Raw genomic sequence first — 12,978 nt, 5'->3', positions numbered from 1 at the left:
TAACTGCTGTGCAGGTGGCACGAGACACTCACCGAGACATTGTTTTTAGCCCTGGCCTTAAATGCTTAATTGTAAAATAGTTTGGCCGCCGAGCGAGAAGTCTGGGCCCCACGACTAGCCCTCGGTTGTTTATTTCGGTCCCTGGGTCGCTTTTCTATAGCCGGGCTAATAGGGTTTTAATGTAATTTGTGGACTTTGCAGGACGAACGATGACTCAGGGATATTGCTTTTTATCGATTCACTCTTCGATTCCTGCGCGATCTCTTTGTTCACATAAATTAATGTGCAGGCACGGATTTCTAAGAACAAATTAGCATCAGTTTGGATTTATTTATTTATTTTTAAATATTTTATGCACCTTGACTGTAATAATGAGTTATTTTGGAGCATTTTCCAATTAAGTTTATAAAAATTTATATTTTTTATTGAGTTTTTAATTATTATTTCTGCTAAGAAAACGAGTTTCAAAATAAAAATGCTAGTGTCTCATAACTAAATTTAAGCATAATTTAAATTAAACAACATTAGCTATTGACCAGAATATTGATCATAATTGCACATTATATTATTAAAGTATTAAAGCCTACGCACAGACGGTTTTCCGGGAAATTCTGGAACCACAAAGGTAGCAACCTCTGTCTATTTTTCCGCCGTCCTATATTGTGGGTATTTTTTGTCGCTCCCACCAGCAACAGACTGAGAGCTTGGTAATTAAAGCGAAATAAAGTGTGGATGGGTGGCGGCATTCTGCTGGCAATCCTTTAAATGTTTGTCTAGCTGTTTGGAAGTCATCCTTATCCTTGGTATCCCGCTTTGCCCCCACTTTCCCGAAAAACCCCGCCCCCTCGGCTGAGGCCCATTCTCATGTAGATGTTGGAGTTATGGGCGTGCCCTGCATAGTTCTTGTTGTTGTTTGCTATTCATCGTCCTCGCTGGGAGGTTCTGCTGTGCACTGAGAAAATTGTATTTAAATTAATGGGAGATTTCTCAAAAATTTTATTATATAATTATTAATATCATATAAATAATGGTGCATATGAAAACATTTGAATTAATTTATTTTCTTCCATTAAAACCAAATATTAAAAAATATTTTAGACAAATTTTTTTAAAATATTCGAGTATCTTAAACACTTACTTATTAAGTTGGTAATTTTTTTCTCTCAGTGTTGTCACAAACGCAGTTACTTTCGTTGTTCCTGTTACTGTTGCCATAGTTGTTGTTGTTCGTACAACGTAAAATTAATTTGCACAGCCGTTTTTCATTTCGTTTGTCGCTTCAATGTTTAATGTCTGAGTGTGTGTGAGTGGGTGTGTCTGTGTGTGAGCGTTCCTTGCATATTTTAGCAAGATTGCATTCATTCCAAATTCATCGCTCTTAAACCCATCCATCCACCTTCCCACCCACTTTTCGCCGCCCAGCCGACACACCTTTCGCTTCGCCACCTCCATTTAGCTCGAAAAGGAGCTACAATCACTTACTACTTTACCTGGCCCGAAGGAACAGGACGAGTTGAAGCCGTTTCGATGGGGTCTAAGGGTAGATTTATATGTGCTTAGTTGCCTTTGGAACGTTTACCAGCGAATTTATACCATTTTTAATGCAAATTGGGACATGAAAAGAGTTAATTTCCTTTATGAACAAAGGCAGTCAACATTTCGAGCTGGAGGACTCTTCAGCCATGGTGGATAGGTATATCCTTGGCTTTCTTTAGTCGAATTTAATAGCATTTAGTAGGTAATGGGAATTGGCCTATTAAATAATTTTCTTTGCATTTTCAATTTGTAGCCTAATAAGCAATACCTATGATAATAATAAATTATAAATTTATCAGTATTTAAATATTCTATCAGGGAATTTTAAAAGTTTTTAAATATATGATATATATTACTGATGTTTCAATTAAAAGCTAATAATTATTTCGAATCTATTATATTTTGCAGATTTCCCACGATTGTAACGAATGATTTGTATGAATTTGAAGGCAACCTTGGAGCTGAAAGGATTAAGCAGTCGCATACTTTACGAGCCCAGTAAGTGCTGCAAACTCATTAACATCGAATCCCCATCGAGATATAGAACAGTCGATATATCATTTTACGGGGCCGCCATCAAAATAAACAACTTGACCAAAATTATACCCTTAAGCGGGCTGCAATAGCTGGCAATTTACCTCCTTTTTTTGGGGGGCGAGGACCGTAAATTCCGGACAGACTGGGTGGAAGCGCAAAAAATTTATAGACAAACTTGTGCTATTGCAGTGGGTCGGGTTTTTGGATGGCAGAACTTTTGCTTGAATATAATATTCATAAATTTAATCCGAGCAAACACTTTTCGCGTATTTCGTGCGCTTTATTTTTGGTTTTTCTCTTTGGGCCCGTTTTTGTTTTTTATTTGGCCGCCCACGTTTATCACTGAGACGACGTCAAGTATTCCACTTTTGCAACATTTTCCGGGTTCGGTTTGCTTTTGCACCACACCCCCCCTTTGCCTAACTCTCTGTATCTGTGTTTTCGTGGCAAAGAAGAAATAAACAAAATAAATAATTCATAATGCAAATAGGCCAAAACACACAGAGACAAGCCGAATGCCAAGGCAACGGGAAAATAAGAGCCCGAGGCAGAATTGCAGCCCGGCCAGGACTCAGATCCTGACTCCGACTAGGACTCCTCCACTTTGGGCCTCTCATCTCCGATCCTTGGACGACTCTCAGGCAATCTGGCCTGTGTACATAAGCACTTTTTGGGCGAAAGGATTATCAAACGAATCAGGTATTCTGGCCATTGTTGGCATTGCCCAAATGAGGGATCTGCCGGGCACATAAAACAGTGAAACAATCACCGAAAAATGTCAATTGTTGTTGGGTCACTGGGCACTGCAGTACATTTTGAGGAGCTATTAGTCATCCTTTTGTTAACAACGTGATCATTTTAAAGAAAGAGTTTAAGCAAATTTGTTTTAAAACATATTTTATTTCTAAATTAATTGGCTTATGTTCCGGAATTGTATTGAAATCACAGTTAAAAGTAAAATAAATTTAAAAAATATTTTCTATATCTCAAAATATTTTTTAAACTTTCAAAATTTTAAGAAATTCTGTAATTAATTGAACTAATTAAAATTACTGGTTATATTTTAAATTTTAGAAAGCTTGATTCAGGCTTAAAGGCACTTCCCTCTGAACCCACCCTTTGTTATCTGAAGCTCTTTGCTCTGCACCTCTACTTACCTATTCACCCCCTACCGAAAACAATGTCAAGTTCGATGAACCGTTTCTCTCTGTGCACTCTCATTCCGGGTGAACTTATGGCCCGTGTAGCTAAGCCACGGTTAAGGGTTTTACGGCTTTAAATAGTCAACCAAGGCTAAGCAGGGGCCGCAACATCAACAACAACGGGGAGGTGAGTCCGGAGGGGAAAAGGGCAACACACCGCATATATTAAATAAAAAATGCAAAATCGTTAGGGCCGTCTCTGGGTGATGAGGGTGACTCTCGGCCAAAGTGTGTGCAACTGAAATAATCAAAAAATCCAAAAAAAAAAGCAGACGAAAAAGGGGAAAAGTAGGTGGAAAAGCCAGAAGAAGAAGCAGAAGAAGCGGTACCAGTAGCACAGAATAAGGAGAAGCGGCAAGCGTAATCGCCAGCAACACACATACACACTCAACATGGTAAAAAATGCAACAAAATCGGATTAAAAAGTGCTCACGGGTTGAGCAGCCGAGCAAAAGACCAAAGCCAAAGCCAAAAGCGGCTGCCAGAGCCCCAGAAACAGAAGTAAAAACAAAAACTACAAGAAACAGCAATAAAGTCAAGTCTTACAACTAGGAGATACTTGGTTATTAAAGTCCTGTTGTGTATTAAAAAAATAATTATTTTAATTTTCAAATTTCTGTAAGGACCAACAACTTTTTAAAACTGCGGTACATAAGATGGAACAAAATTGTGGTTGAATATGTTTTGAATGCTAACCAATAAGCTTGTTAAAAATGTTATACAAAGTTTATTTTAATTGGGAGATCCTAAGAATTCGTCTAAATATTATTATATTTCTGTAGGTCTTGCGGGTGAAACTTTTAAGCACACTGAGATCAAATCGTCCTTAAAAAGCCTTCAATCTCTCGAACATAAATTTCTGCATCTGCAATATGCCCGTTTAATCTACTAGTAGCGGGTATTATAAACCCCCACCAAAACCGTTTTTGCCACCCAACCGGCAAAAGAGATACAAATTGCAGTAAGACGGTTTTTTATAGTTCAACGATGGATTTACGATGTTGGACGACTTTGAACTACATTTGTGGGGGCCTGGGGCTGCATCGCCACCAAATCCCCGCGGACTGCTTAAGTTTGTTTGGTGGGGAGGAGTGGGTTGCGTGGTGGGTTCATCCAGGACGGGTGCTGAATAAAACTATCTTTCCATCTATCCGGCTAGTTTGTTAACAGCTAACCAGTCGGGTGTGTTGTTCCACCGGGTGTAACTGTACTTGCCGGCCCGTTCGACCGTTACGGCTCGTAAAAGTTGCAACTTTTTCTCCAGCAAAGATCCCCAACCCCACTATTTTTTATCCCCATCCAAACACTCGATGAACTACAAGTAGATGCAAAAAGGCTGAGGCCATGCAGCAAGGAGCACATAATATGGCCGTAAACTGGGAAATGCTACGTCCGTTGCAAGTTGCAACAAAATTGCAGCCATGTTCTAAGCCGGTTTACGGTCGCACCCACTGGGTAAATATTGTGAAAAGGGGAGAGGGTTTCGCGGCATGAGGGTTCAGGGGTTCCGGAGGTTCTGGGGGTTGGTGCACGCCTCCCAAGGAAATTACGGATTCAAATTAGCGGCACTCAATCTCAATCTGGGGAGAGTTCAGCCCGCCCACTCAACCGCCAGCTAATGCGTTTTATGATCCCCACTTTATAGAGCCAGCTCAACCAGTGCCGGCACTTAAGAAAATCATTTTACAAGTGCTGAAATTTTTTCAGTAATGAAATTATCTGTGAATTGATTTTATAATATAATATGTTTTCAATTATTACATCATTAAATTATTCCAACAAGTAATCGAAATTTTTTAAGTGTTCCTTAAATTTACAGGTAGGATTCCAAATCCGTTGAATTGGTTTTTTCAACAGTGTAGCTTCTCCATATCCCACCCAGGCTTCGATCCATTTGGCCCACTTTTATGCAATTTAATCAACTTATCGCGTAAAATGCACAAAACGTTTTTCTTTTAGTTCGCCAAGTGCAGCGCCCAACTCCCACCAAAAAAAAAAAAGAAAACCCCCGCACCAAAGTAATCAATGATTTTTCAGTTTGTGCATTAAAATGCAAAGCCCTGAAACCCCAAAGCCACCCAGTAGGAACCCAACCCATTTCAGCCACATTTTACTCATTGGCTCTGTTGCTTTTTTAGGGCTAATTAAGTTTCATTTAATGGCTGCCATTGGGAGTCGCCCGATGGAGAGGTCCCGAGGTCAGAGGGTGGCAGCCGGTACTTTACAGTTTAGCAGTTAGTTGTTGTTGTTGATGGCTGGCTATACATACAAAAAAAAAAAAAAACTGAAAACAAAAAGAAAATAGAAAATTTCCGCGTGCCGCTTTTTAACTTTTCCCAGAGTTGGCAATTGAAAGTTTCTTGCGGCTGTGGAAAGGGTATTTTGGATTGTGAAAAGGGGGGCTGGGCATTGGAATCTATCCCCCTTATGCAATTTAGGGATTTAAACCGAACTATGGATAACTTTTGTTTGAATGATCCTACTTTTATTTAGACAAAGTTTTGTTTTCATCTCTGGCTGAGTTTTTTATCGTTCGAGCTGGTTATCGTTTTGAGCTTTGATATGGTGATTAGTAATATTTTTAATTAAAGTTTACTTAAGGGATTTTCCACTTTAGAAATAGTTTGTAAAATCTGACATTTTAATTACGTTTTCAATGTAAAGTAAAATTATATTCTTATGGGCCATAAAATAAATAATCATATTTAATTATTCCTGAACAGCCGTGTAAATCTAATAAATCCAACCGCAGTGAATACAAATCAAAGCAAATAAAAGAACAAAGTAAAACATTTGCTAATTAAATAAATTAGCTAGCCACAAGCCAACCTTGTTGTTTCCTCTTTGGAAGTCATTAGTTTGCGGCTGTGATTCCATAGAACGAGATTAACAGAAATAGCTGGCAATTTTCGATGGGCCTTTAATGCCTGTCTTCAGTACATGCCTAATGATGACCTTGTAGGGTCAGATCGGACCAGTCTGTTTCAGCAATTATGGGTTTCTAATAATGGATATAAACCTGAGAGAATCTATAAAGTGCTATGGAGATGATTCTGGGTCCCAGGTCTCGAGCGTTTTCCCTTCGTGATTTGAATCATTCATAGTTGCATACAAATACAATCAGCGATGATCTGCCGTATAACTGGGCGAGTTTAATGATTTATAATTGACAGAAAACACTTTGTTCTGTTCGTCTCTGATTGAACTGAGACCGAATCGAGCCACTTGTAACGCCAACAAGCTGCCTCAATCCAGCCAGCCAGCCAGTCGGGTGGTCATTATTCATAGCCAGTCGGCTAATATATAGATTTGTGTATGAGGCAGGTAAACCGGTTCGTGTAAGGCATTTCTTTCAAGTGCACATACTGTAGGTTCTCACTCACCCTTTACTGCGTGAAACCAAATCAAATCCACACTCGTACGAAACAAGTTTTCAAACAAACTGGCTCGGCCGGCCATTTGAATATTTATGAATTCTAGTGCAAAAAGTAATACAACAAGTGAAAAGAAATCATTAATTTGATAAAAACGAAGTTTTTAATACTCTTAAACGTAAATATAAATGTGAACATGGTCTTGAAACAATAATTTCTAAAAATATTTAGGATGGTCCTAAATGGCCTGAAATATATATTAATATCCTTGATAAGACTTAGCTTTTTTCTTTTATTCCAATATTAATTAAATACGTATTTTCTATAATAAAAAATCGACTAACAATACTTTTATTACAAAGAAGGTTCTCATTCCTTTAGTGGCATAGATTTCTAAACTGATAGACTAGTTTTGCACATATATCGACTGTTTTGATGAGCGGATCAATAAACATATAGACTTTATAGGTTTTCCGAATATTTAAATACCCAATGCAAGTGTATAAAAAAACCCATGTTTGTGGCAGACCAAACCCAAGTCAACAGATGTAAGTCGTGTACATCTTTATTGGTTTTTTAGTGGCTTTTGTTTGACTTCTTCATTCACACCTTCGATGGGGAACGAAACCATAAGTAATGGAGGTACTTAAAAATGTTCACCATAAATGCCTGGCAAATACCGCGAGACAATTAACCGAGACAAAGTACTTCTAAAACAGTTACAAGGTCAAGGCGACCCCGAAGCCAGTCACCCACCAAACCACTCGGCGAATTCAACAACAATTCAAATCCAACAATTCGAATGCTAAATGCTGAAACAGCTGTTTCATCCATTTGACGCGGGACGCCTGCGCACAAAATATGCAAATTTCGTGAATAAAAACTGTGCGAAATTGCAGAAACGTGAACAAAAGACAAACTGCCACAGCTGACTACTAAGAATTTATGTTTGAGGCAAACTTCTATAATTTTTATGCAAATTTCTGCGATAATGGCAGAAATTATTTGAAGGGCTGCAGATAAAGTTTTTAAGATTTTGTTGGATGAAATTATAGTCATTTTAAGTTTCTAATGATCTTTCATTGATTAAATTGCGTACTGTAGTTGCAATAGCCTTATTTTGCATGCAATATTGTACAAAAATCTAATTTGCTAATATCTCAGCAGCAATCTTCTGTCGAAAATAAATCGCAATAGCTGGTTTCAGAAATTTTCCATCACATTCTTGATGCAAACTAATTATAAAATCCCTCAACAAAATGATAGAAATTCTCGATAAATATAATTCAATTAGCAAATGTCTACAATCTGTGCTAAATCAAACACCGACTGACATATCAAAATGTATTCAATGACAAACTAATTGAATCTTTGTGTCCCAGACAAAGTGAAACATTTTGGCAACATTGTGGGCAAGGTGAAAACCTTGTTATTTTACACTTGAATTACAAATGCTCGTAGTAACATGTGTATCTGTCCAAGTGCAGGCAAAGACAACAGTGCGTATTAGTAATTTATATGCTTTACTTCACCCAAAGTCTGTGCTTGCTCACATATATATAGATATATATACAAGCAAGGGTCCATTGGACCTACTGAAATATTGGAACTCATGCGGGAATTATTTAAATTGTTCATCTTTAATGCTGTTAATAGTCTGCAATCAAGCGGTTATTTGTTGTTCTTCTTGCTGATGTACTGAAATGATTTACCTGCAAAGCCCAAACCCTGCCTGCATATTAATGCAATTTATGAGGGGGGACTGACAAAAGCGTTGCTTCATTTCCCTAAGCCAAGGATTCCTGGGATACCGACGTCTTCGTTGTCCTGGGAGCTGATGTTCTTTGGTCTCGTTCTGGGTGTACCTTGATAACTCTGCATTTATAATGCTGTCAAATGCATTCAGTGTTGTTTTTGGCTTTCGCATAATTTAGTTAGCAGACAGAGAAAGCGGTCAGGTGAATGGCCGATAAGTGACAGGATTTGTGGGCCAACGACAGCTGTGTGAATTTGTTTTGAACGTTGTCTTTGCAATTGAAAAGTGATTAAGGGATAAAGTTTACTAAATTTAAGATGTTTCAAATATATTATTTTAAATATTACAAATATCTTTGTGCTTAGTATATGCTTTTAAAACAGAAAGGAATAAAACATTTATTTTTCATTACTAAATAGTTAGATTTGTGTCTCCCAATAAAAACACTTATATGAAACGGTAAGTTGCCTACCACAAGTTAGTGCTAAAATTACTAAACAATTTGCTATTTTCCTATCGAATTTCTGCATAGCTATTTAGGCTGTAATTTCGTGCAGAATCATTTGTTAGACACTCGGACAAATTTAATTGCATTTTCGTTACTTTAGATCTGTAATTTCCTTGCTTTGTATTCAGGCGACTGTTGGCTTGTATTGGACAGAATAAATAAGATAAACGAAACCGGTTTTAAATACGTTTTCGACCAAACAATATACACTTGTCAAGCTGTCTATTTGGACGGGCTTACACATATATAGCAAATGTTATCCGTACTTATTTATTTGTCTGCTAATTAGAAAAAAAAAAATTAGTCTCGCCTTATAGATGTGAGACTTATAAAAGCTTATTTTTATTACTCATCAATTATGGTGGCTATGGCCAATTCGATTTGATTCGTTGTTATTGAATCTAACGTCTTACTGCAAACCCTTTTGGCAATACCATAAATTCCTGGAGATATCTGCAGTAACCATGTCCCGGGCTCAAAAGGGGTTAACAAAATGTCTGTGTGTAATAAACATTTATGGCTGCTAATATTGAGTACGTTGAACCGGCGGAATGAGATAGTGGCTCCTAAAGGGGCAAGTTCAAGACACATAAATTACGTTTGATTATCAAAAACAGTTACCAAAACTACTTACAGCCATTCTCATACTTTCTGGCATAACTTTGAGCCCAGCCCACAACAAAGGGAAAAAAAAGTTGAATAGATGAGAATACAAAAGACGCCCACAAAACTATGTCAGTCAGTATCTTGGCTTTTCCCGCCCGCCTGGCCCGCCTCTAATTTTCCACCCCCCTCGCCAGTTCGATGTCAAGTTGCCTTGTCAACGGCAAAGTTTTCCCCACATGTCGGGGTGGCTGGCGATTTTCTTGGGGTTTTCAGTCGGGTTAGTGAAGTGTGGCGTCTGCATAATACGTATTTAGGTTTCAGGCGGACGGGTATAAATTTCACTTTGTATTTTGCTGGGCCCATATTTATTTCGCCACCCCGTACCCCTCCTCTCGTGATTTTGCGGATTTGTGTGTGCGAGTATTTTCAATTATATACACACATTTGTACACATATCCACGCATGCATATACAAAGTAACAACAAAGTCGACAGGTTGAAACAGAGCGCAAAAAGCCAAATCGGAGGGAGAAAGGCTGCCTGGCAGACAAAAGTTAACAAAACACAAAACCAATTTAACTTCTTGATTTTTGGTTCATTTTCATAAATAAGTGAAAAAGCGGCAACAGCAGACGGAGCACGAGTCCCCGGCATACGGATATATCCCTCGAACAGGACCCATCCCAGCTAACCTTAATGCTTTTGCATGCTCTTACGCCTTGACACAGGAAAATCCCCGATACCTCCCATCCCCCAAAATCCCTATCCGAAATCCTCAGTCCACCGTCCTTGGTCTGCACAAAGAAAAAAAATGATTAAATTGTTGATCCATAAAAAATTTGTATGCCGGTTAAAGACATACACAAAATACGGCACAATAATATCTAAAATAATTATTAGGAATCATTGGTATTATTTTAAATAATATTTTTACTATTTCACAGGAGTTTACTAAAATTGTATTTAAATAAAACTATATATTTTGTATTTAATATTTGTGATTTCATATTTCCAAACTAGTGTCCATCAATATTGTATTTAAGCTATGTAAGAATAGATCTCCGACCTAAAAAATTTAGGTACTTTTAAGTTTTGAATATTTCTTTAATTTGTAGGTAGTAAGCAATATAATGTGAAAATTAATACGGTACATTTTTGTTCTCAGTGTGTCTTTTCCAAGCATCATCAGCTGCTTTTTGTGTGCTCATTACGGCAACTTGACATTAATAGGCAGCAAACAGCAACACAAACAGCCAGCCATACAGATAGAAGTATATATATATTACATGTGTGTTTTTGCACACACCCACAAATACAGTGAACAAATAAGCCCTGCTGGGCTTTCCTTTCCATTGAAAATAATTAAATTTTCAATTATAATCAGGGGTAAATGCGGGAATTTCTTTATTTTTTGTGGCCTTTTTATACCCGTTACTCGTAGAGTAAAAGGGTATACTAGATTCGTGCAAAAGTATGTAACAGCCAGAAGGAAGCGTTTCCGACCCCATAAAGTATATATATTCTTGATCAGGGTCACTAGCCGAGTCGATCTAGCCATGTCCGTCTGTCTGTCTGTCCGTCTGTCCGTCTGTCCGTCTGTCTGTCTGTCCGTCTGTCCGTCTGTATGAACGCTGAGATCTCAGAAACTACAAAAGCTAGAAGGTTGAGATTTCCCACACATATTCTTTGGCTTCCTACGCAGCGCAAGTTTATTTTAGCCGAGCGCCACGCCCCCTCTAACGCCCACAATCGCCCACTAACGATTTTAAAATGGGTCCTGCGGCCACATCTTTAACGATTTCCGAGAAGTATAAATGCAATTTTGTTGTGTATATTTATACCTATCGAAATGTAGAAGACATTTTTCAAATCGGACCATTCATTAAAAAGTTATACGCAATCAAAAATTATATATCTATCTCCCTCGCACTCCCTTTAGCTGAGTGACGGGTATTAGATAGTCGGGACAACAACCCGACTATAGCGTTCTCTCTTGTTCTGTGTGTGTTCGTGCTGGGATTGGAATGAATGGTGTTACATCTACATATATGATACGTTCGTGTGGTATATTAACGATGTTGATGTGCTGGAACAACATTAAGTTTAATTATCCTTTTAATAATATGAACCATTAAGTTTTAGTAAAAGGGAGTTTAAAGAGTGATATTCAAGCAGAAAATATTTTTTTCCCATATTTAAATCAAATACCATACATAATGATAATAAAAGGTTTTTAAAAGAAAAATATTTATTTTTGAATATAACAAATTTCCGATTATCTTGACTTTGGTTAGGGTAATACTTGCAAAAATGTAACTTAGCATTAATATTATTTTTTAAATTTGCAGAATAATTGTCTACTCTTTTATTTCGTTTCTGATTGTACAATGTTTATGACATTCAATTTAAAACGAAAACTTTTATTTAAACTGAATAAACTGTAAGTTTAGCTAAAAAAATTACCATAATTTCGGAACATATTTGTTCTGTAGGTATATTTGGACTATCATTTCTGTTTGCTAATTTTTTGTATCCACATGTGAAACACACAAATAGGGAAAGCGAAGAAAAAATATAATTTCCATTTGTGTTTCGATTCAGCTGGCATAATGTTGAAACTTTTTGCTAAACCGATTTCCATTTGTAAACAAAAACCTTCGCTCCTGTCTATGCCCTGAAATATTATTTGCATTTTGTGCAGACGAAAGTTTCTGCCGATTCAGCATATTGCCCCCATAGAGAGGAAAATTTAATTTTCTATTAATTATTATTCGCACTTTTATGTGTGTGTGGGCAGCCTGGATTGTGTCCTTTGCTCCGGTCGGCTAAAGTGGTCAAAGTTTTATTGGCTTCTCTTCGGTTTTTGTTTAATTGCAAAATACCAGGATGCTGTGGACCAACTTTAACTGCAGACCAGTGACCAACGTCATCTGCTTGGTTTGGCTTGGCTTGGCTGCTGGTTCAAGACAAGGAAAGTTGTTTATGGCGCAGGTTGAGTGAGGCAAAAGTTTTCTTATTTACCTGTTGGAGCAGACAATACTTTATGGCCTGATGATGATTATAAACCAGCTCCCCGACCTCGGATTTATGAGTTCTCTTTGAGACCCGGTGAGAGGGAGTTGATCCAGATTGGAAGCGTGGCTAGTTGATTGCGGCAGGTGCTCCTGCTAAATATCCTTCTTTATGGCGGTGGAGGAAATTGGCTTAGTTCTTATTTCTCTGTTAGTTTGATGCGGTCTGAAGAATATGTTTGCGGTGAGGGTGGATATTCTATATACCGACTTTAATAGACAGGTGAAGAAAGCACGATATCTTTGGATTTAAATAAGGAGTAATTAAAATTTCTTTATAGATCTTAGGAATGAAAATATATTTCCATCGTTGAAATAGAGAATAAACTAAACTAAACATATTTCCTACTATATCTATTTAAAATTAAATCAATAATTTTCATTTATTT

The 12,978-nt window shown here is 37.5% G+C and overlaps 1 protein-coding gene across 2 annotated transcripts in view; it reads left to right on the top strand.

Annotated features, from left to right (window-relative positions):
- The window catches only part of LOC108055781 (Ig-like and fibronectin type-III domain-containing protein 2), a 74,632-nt gene that overhangs the window by 26,483 nt on the left and 35,171 nt on the right, over positions 1-12,978 (top strand). For both annotated transcript variants that reach the window (XM_070214535.1, XM_070214536.1), the window contains exon 2: positions 1,945-2,034. The gene's annotated coding sequence lies outside the window, so the exon portion shown is untranslated. The remainder of the gene's footprint in view (positions 1-1,944; positions 2,035-12,978) is intronic.

The sequence above is a fragment of the Drosophila takahashii genome, chromosome 3L (assembly GCF_030179915.1).
Source record: "Drosophila takahashii strain IR98-3 E-12201 chromosome 3L, DtakHiC1v2, whole genome shotgun sequence".
Taxonomy (NCBI): Eukaryota; Metazoa; Arthropoda; class Insecta; order Diptera; family Drosophilidae; genus Drosophila; species Drosophila takahashii.
This window is presented reverse-complemented; position numbering and strand designations above follow the sequence as displayed.